Source organism: Drosophila obscura, unplaced genomic scaffold (assembly GCF_018151105.1).
Source record: "Drosophila obscura isolate BZ-5 IFL unplaced genomic scaffold, ASM1815110v1 contig_150, whole genome shotgun sequence".
In the NCBI taxonomy this organism is placed as follows: Eukaryota; Metazoa; Arthropoda; class Insecta; order Diptera; family Drosophilidae; genus Drosophila; species Drosophila obscura.
In genome coordinates, this window is record NW_024542736.1 from 10,688,272 (window position 1) to 10,696,576 (window position 8,305).

Sequence of the window (8,305 nt, forward strand, 5' to 3'; positions counted from 1 at the left end):
AATGTGCTGAAAATGGTACAGAAAAAACCAACTCCTGCCAGAGAGAGTTTTTCCATTTCCCAAAGGTCCTCCAAATCTCACACGCTCTCTTGACACTTCTCCCACCACTGGCATTCGCCCCTTGACATTGACACCCGTCCCATGGCCCGGTTAAACCGGCAAATGCAACCCTAATTGTGCACACAAGCACAGACAGACGACATTTCCAACCCTTCTTCTCGGCTCGTTTAGCCACCAAAGAAGAAGTTGAAACATTCCCGTGCGGCAGGGCAGGCAGCCATGTCCGGGGAGCGCACAGCTGTCACTGCCTCACTTTCTTATCAATCAAACGGCAAACTCACACAACCACAGCACAGACACACACACTCTCAAACGTATTGTATTTGTGTATCTCGTTTGGTATTTAAGTTGTCAAAGCTTATGTTGGACATATACATACGTGCAGTCTGATAAAAAATAATAAATACAATTTAAAGAGTGAATCCCCCCATGAAAGGGGTGGGGGTGTCTGGGCACAACGATCGCCTCGTAGCTATGGGGGGTGGGGGCATGTGACTAAATTGATGTGTCCATCATTTTGTGGGCCATTTGAGCGGTCTATTATGCGGCAAATCTTCTCTATGGCATTTGGAGGCATGCCACACACATAATGTGACAGGCCCCAATCATCATCCGCATCATCATCATCATCATCTTCATTGTGGCAGCAGTTCATTTGCATGCACATCAACACCTTAACCAATTGCCTCATTTTACACTCTCCCACAGAAGCGAGCACACACACAAAACCCAAACAAAAACTGATCGATCATGTCCGAATATCAATAAATATTTTGGGTGAATCAGGCGTACCCCCCATCTACCCAATGAGGTTGATTATGATGATGATGATGGTTTCTTTCTCTCTCTCTCTTTCTCTCTATGGGTATTTTCCTATATGATTTTTATTCCATTTTTAGCTGTGCGTGGCCATTGATTAGCTTTCATGTTTTACGATTTTCGACTGAGAAAAATCAATGAAAATTGTTTAGCTAGAAATAATGAAATTTTTTATTTGAAAATTTTTTGCTGGGATATACAGAAGAGCAAATTGATTTAGAATGTACATACATACGTATGTAGAAATTGATTGAAAAACTTGTGTATCTTGGTGTGAGGAGTGTGGAATCTTTAGATCAGGCGTCATTCTAACAATTATGTATTAATCTTTAGAAACAAACTATTTCACAACCGTCGCATATTCCTTCATTTCACAACCGATTCATACATACCATTTTTTACAAAACAATAAGTTAAATACTAAAAAAATTTAATATATATATTAAATAATATTAAATATTAAAAAGTAAGACAAAGGTAATCCCCAAAAATATCCTATAAGAGTTGTGTTGATAACTTCCAACTTTTAACTTTAAATTCGAAATTTGGAATATAAAAAACCCAAGTAAAATATTTGTAACAGAAATTTTAATTTGTATTAATTTATCCTCTAGATTCTTAAAGGAGAATTCCAAAACAGGTTCCCACAATGTTTCCCACATCCATCTACAGATACTACCTACATATGTACATGTGTAGTTTTGGTTAGGTATACCATCAATCCTAATCAACTTGACCTTTCCCATCCCCCTTGTATTTTTTTTTTGTTGGTTGGAGTAGAGGTAGGCACATTTTTCCTCCATTTATTTTGGATTGCCAAATTCAAGGGCCCGAACCGGTTTCATTTACCAGACACGCACTTTTTGTTAGAGCCAAGTTCAAAGAGTAAAGCCATAATGGAGCGGTGGGGAAGGGGCAGTGGCAGGGGCATCATCATTAATCATTATGGAAGCGTACAATCTCCGGCAGCGCCAAATTGCTGTGTCTGCTGTTGGGTTACGCATGTGCGTTAGTTAATTTGTATGGCTGCGTTAATTAACCAAAGCGAAAAGACTTTGCGCACTTGCCCCTAAAGCTTTTTTTTTTGGAAGCGAAGCCCCCTCCGTCCACTCTCCATTGGCCATGAGAGGAACCGAGTGTAAAGAGAGACAGAGACAGAGACAGAGATAGAGAGAGGGAGACGTCCGTCTGTCCACTGATAGTTGCCATGCCTCAAAGCACAGAGTGGAAGGAAAAACGAAGAAACCACAAGAGAACAAAACGAAGCTCAAAGCAATCAAACATGAGGCAAAGTACAGTGAAACCTTGTCTGGGATGAACGTAACTAATTTCGAAATTGATTTATATGTGAATTAGTAAAATTCAAGCAGCCATAGCTAGAGAATTTCTAGAAGTTTTCAGTAAATGGAAGCAAATAAATATTAAATAAATAAATGAAGTATATTATGGAAAATGCATTTAATATAAATTTGTTCATTATATATGTATGTATGTTATCTATACATATGTGTATATTAAGGCATTTTTCTTTCATTATTCTCCAACTTGTTTTCCCATTTGTAAAGATATCTCCACTTTGGTGGCGTGTTTTTCTACTATTTTAGCAAGTAAATAAAAAACTAGCTGCCTACAAATTTAAACATTTAAACTAGGTAAATGTGAAATTTGTTGTTGATAGTTCTCTGAATTTGTTTAGTTCAAATTAGCGAGTCTTGACTGTATATGTACATATGTATGTACATATCTGTGGATACACAGCACAAAAACCAAAAGCACCGAAAAATTGTGTGCTCAAGGTCAGGCCCCGGTTGAAATTTCGAAACTGGGCATTCAACTTGATAATTTATGAAACGCGTTTCGCGGGTATAACTAGGGAAGGGTAAACACACAATACACAGACACAGACATTGACAAACAACACAACTGCAAAATGCGCAAGCGTGGCTCCAGAACTTTTAGCATAAGAAAGAGAGAAAGACAGAGAGAGACTGACAGAACTGACAGTCAAAGTCGAGCGAGAGCTTATCCAAATATGGAGCAACAGATGTGGATGTCTCTTTTCTCCCTCTCTGTATCTGCCTCTATCTGACTGGCTCGGTTCTTCGGTTCTGCTACTCCGTAAGATCCATTGATCGCGATAACCCAGCAGTCAGGCTTTACTTTTAAAACAGTTTGCAAGGGGTTTTTTGTGTGTGTTTTTTTATGTGTGCTGCGACAACCGTCATAAATTTGTTTTTAATGATTTGATTGCCGAGACTCGTTTTGCATTCGGGGGTAACCATTTTCCATTTTTTGTAATCGCATGATCATCATCCCCAACAAACTGGAACCGCAGAGATCGACGACGACGACGACGACGACAACGAAGTTCTTTCAACCCAGTGACTCAGTTCTGAATGGGTTTTCAGGTAAAACGTGTTTCAGATTTCAGTTAATTGCACACAGCCTTGACAGTGAAACAAATGAAATGATATGTGGCATGTAAATTCACTTATCAAAAGAAAAAACTACAAAAAAAAAGGCAGTAGAAGCGACTAGAAAATGCCCTATTATAATAAACCTCTGGTAGCTGTCTGTAAAAATAATCTCATCTTGATATTGATTCAGTGATATTTAGAATTATAAAATTATAGGATCTACGGATGTACATTCGAAATGTCGTAAGATATTTAATCATAAATCTATTGAAATGCAGTATATACCCACTGCTCCATAACTTACAGGGTATGCAACTTTTTCTCTCGACCAGAAACAATTTCACTTAATGGCTGATAAGCGAAACTAACAGGGAACGGGAGCGGGAACACCGCAGCAGAGTGCACTGCTAACTACGATATACACACGCGTGCACGCGACTTTTATCACAATCTCAGTTGATGGATGGGTGGGTGGAAGCGAGAGGGCCAGACATAGGACACTAACAGCAACTGTTAATCAACAAATTGATGACTGAATCGAAACACACATGCGGGTGCCACATTTCATTTACTTTCGATTTTGCACAATAACGGATAGGGGAACGGGGGGGCCGTAGGCAGTGGGCAGACCCGTGGGAGGCTGTGGTGTGGGGAACGGGCCACGTGGAGCGACGACAATTGGAGACTTCAACTAAAACCGTATACAGAGAGAGGCCCCCGAAGCCAGACGCTAATTTGATATTTTAATGGCTTTTTGTTTGCAAATTACGCCCTGGCCCCGACGACGCGTCGCCCTGCAAAATGCCACCTCATCCACAGCTTTTTTTTCCCCCTCGACTCTCCCATCAGTCTCTCGCACTCTCCCTGTCTCTACCCCACCTCTAAATGAGTCGTTTTAAGTCTAAAATAACGGCGCTAGTTGTACGACATGGGATACACACACACACACACACACACACACTGGTGCATAAATCTAGTTTCTTTTATTATAAAGAAAACCGAACATGAGAACACAATGAGACCTCCAAATGAGTGACATTTCAGAGTGCAGTGCATGTGCAGAGGGACGGAAGGTTCCAGGAATGGTATGGGATGGGGGGCTTGGTAATAAAAATAAGTGAGAAAGAATGGCTAGCACAAAGAAGGGTACTTCTGGGGTATATTTCAAAGTAAATCAATTCCCTTAAAGAGAGGAAAACACTATCCAATTAATCTTTCAGTATGGGCCCTCCACTTGCCACATTTCCACTCCTCATTTCCCTAATTGAACTACACACACAGAAACACCCACAGTGCGCCCTCATTAGCAGCCACCAACACACAGTATTACACAGAATTCTGTTGCTTGGCTCGGGAGTCTCTCCTCCGTGTTGCCCCAGCTCCCAGTTGACCCTGAAAAGGCCTGAACAGTGCCGTGACTGTGGTGGAGCACCAGCCCGGGGTCCAAAGCCACAGGCAAAAATGTCAACAAAATGAAAAACCTACACGGAACAGCACAGCCACAAAAAGTCAGAGTCAGGTGTGTGTTTGTGTGTGTGTGTGTGTGAATGCGTGTGTGGTCGAAACCACAAAACCAAAGCAAAGCAGTTCACAGTATAAAAGACAGAGAGAGAGAGAGAGAGAGAGGGAGGGAGGAATGGGATTGCAGTAACCGAAAAAAAAATATGAAAATTACAGTGAGCACTGCCAATGAGTCAGCGAAATTAGGCAAAAAGGAAGCGACGGCAATAAAAGTGGAACAAATGAAAAGGAAAAAAAAAGAAAACAGCGTAAAGGTGGGAAGAGTGAGACAGAGGACTGAGGGGTCACAGCACGGTGTATTTTTATAAGGTGGACTTTTCGAAGAGGTGCACTCTGTCAACAGGTAATAGGCAGCTCGGGGGAGCGGAAATGTCTCACCCTATACAAATACGCCTTGGGTTCGAAGATGATCGGGAGGCTAGGGTACATCCAAAGGTGAAATTGCACAATAAGAAACAAAAACAACATAAAATAAAAACCATGAGTGTTGGTGAGGTGTGTGTGTGGGTGTGTACAGAGCAGAGACGAACACACAAGAAAAAGAGTAGCTGGGGTAACCGCAAACAATATAAATGTTAAAACAACAACAAAAAGCGAAATTCATGAAATAACCGTACGACAATGAGAGCAGGAGCTGCAGAGAGAGAGGGCGAGACAGAGACAGAGAGCGAGGAGAGCGAAAGATGATGTGTTTTTGTGCCAGAGGGAGGGGAGGGGGTAAAAAGAAGAGTACGTACAGGCAACAGGTAAACGAGCAGCAACCAAAAAAAAAAAAAAGGAAGCAGGCAAAAGAGCAGTTATGATAAAATATAAATGAGTATTCGAAAACAAAAGACATATAAAATTAAAACATAAATATAAAACTTACAAAATGATTTTTGTTGGCAGTGGGCTATATCCGTACACTCCCAGGTTCCCGTTACAAAGATCCGAGCTGTGGTTTTTGAACTTTGTTTTAACTTTGTTTTCTTTGATATTTCATTCACTTTTGATATTCGGGGGACACGTTCATAAAAAGACGCTGCACAAAGAGGACTGAAAGAAGGGACAAAAGGGATTTTGCTAGAACACACTTGAACACAAACACATGCGCGGAGGATCATTGCACTTTAGGATACTCTGCTAATCCGATTCTTTTGTTTCTGTGAAGGGCACTAAAGGTAATGCATCGGTGTGGCATATTGGCAGATCTTTAAAATGTTAGCTATCACAGTTTTTTCTCATGTTCCGGCTGCAATAGGAAGCGTAGCAATAGATCCAAAGGGATCTATGTGAGGGGCATACATAACTCTGATGTGATGGCCATTTATGTAAGGGTATTCTCACTCGAAAACGTATACAATTAGAACTACAAAAAAATGCCCATGCACACGTCTCACACAGAGAGGCAGTTCCATTTAACTGCATTTTCTTTGGACAATGGCATGGATAGCGCGTGTTCCACTAAAAGGAGGACTTCCTGAACAGGTGACCAGCACAACATCCCACTGCACTCCGCAGCGCGAAACTTTTCACCAGAGACAATAAGAGACACAATAGCAAAGGACACCCAGAATGAAAAACAAAAAAATACCAACCGAAACGAGACCGAAAAGGAATTGTTACCAAAATGACATAAATTGCACGGAGCGTTGTGTCACTTTTCACTGACGAAAAACTCAAATCGAACTATTTGAATTTTTTGTATGACTGCCGGCAGCTGCTGGCCGGCATTTGGCGCGGCAAAAAGTTCTTCTGTTCTCTGTTTACTGCGAGAAAACTTTTCTTCTTGTTGCACTTCCCGTAAGCACACATTTGTCTGTCCTACGCACTTTTCTTTACTGCTTTATTTGTTACCCTTACCACAAGCCTATCTCCCTACTTCCTTATGTGCCGTTCATTCTAACTTCCTCCTTTTACATTCTGCCTTATGGCTTCCTTTCGCTCTTTTTCCCTCTCAGTCCACACCCTTAGACCAAAAATTCACCGAACCCGCTTCCTATCACACTCTTTCTTTGCACTAGTTTTTTGTACACTTTTTTCTGTCGTTTCCTTCTTTCGTATTCCGAGCGATCTTTGCCTCCAATGGTTTCCTTCACTTTATCCTTTCACACGTCTTTCCTTTGCACACACCTTTCACACACACACACGCGCACACACACAGCTTTTTAATTTGTTGCTTTTTCTTTTTTGCTTATAACTGCGTTATTTCATGTGTATCTATTTGTTGCAATTTCAGAGTTGAACACGCACGAAATGATAGCCCAGCGGCTTTTGTTGCTTGTGTATTTGTTTAAACAATTTAAGCACTCACACGAATATGATAAAATGACGTCGTTTTGTTGACGACGGCGGCGGCTGCGGCGGCGGGCAGAGCGGCGACGGCGATGCTTCTAGTTTAACTGTAATTGGTGACGCGCTTTTGCGTTTCGCGTTCTTTTCTTTAAAATATTAAGTAATTTTTGCCCTTTGGCTGATCGTTCACTTGCACTCGCGCTAACGGCGATTTTAATTTCAATCCAATTGAACACTCTTCGCCGGTGTTTCATTCACGATCACAGTGGTAGATTTCAACGGACTTTTCTGAATTCAGAATAACATTCGACACTATTTTGTTGTTCCATTGCCCGCGGCTGATTTTTTTCACGATCACGATTTGCCGGTTCTTTCAAATACACCCGCCCGCTTTCAAAATGTTGCGATCACATGTGGCTAGCAAAAATGTTGACGGCCCCTGCCATACAAAAAAGGTATGGACAACAGGCAACTCGGCCCAGAAAATTCAACGCTTTCTAGGTAAAATCCACCCCAATCCTTAGCATACCTTGATTTTGTTTACGGATCGGGGGAGCATGTGGCAATAAAACGCTCTCTCGACTGGATCATTTTTGCGTACCAGTGTGAGTTTACGATCATTTTTTCGCTCTTGCTCTCTTTGAGTGGAAATTTCTGTAAGCCATTTGCAGGGTATTGAGTTTGGGAGTTTTTATACCCTATGTTCTTCACTAATAATTGAAAGATGAAATAAATCGAAACGGAGTGAGAAATAAAATATAGTATCAAATTAAAATAATATATTTTATTCATATGTAATATATTGATATTTTTGAGTCTGGTTCTCATGTTTTGAGTATAAGCTCAGCTTTTGGTTGCATTGGATGAGTTTTTCGATCGAGAGAGAGAGAGAGACACATTGCTCTCTCACACTCACGCGCTCGTGATCATGTGTTGTGTTTGTGATGTAGCAGTGAGCTTGTGTCAGTTTGCAATGTGTAGAAGCAGTTTGAATTTGAATTTCATGTAAAGCTAAGAGAAATCTTGAAAAAAGTGTCACCATCTTTAGAGGTTAAACAACCAAAAAGACCCAACCATACGAAAGTAATTGCGATAAAAAGAAACCGCTTAAGCTCAATGCAAACATTATTATCTTTTGCTTTTGTAAGGCCTCACGCGTGACGCGCCTCACGACTCGACTCGAATTGATTCGCTAGCAAATTACGGGTGGTAGA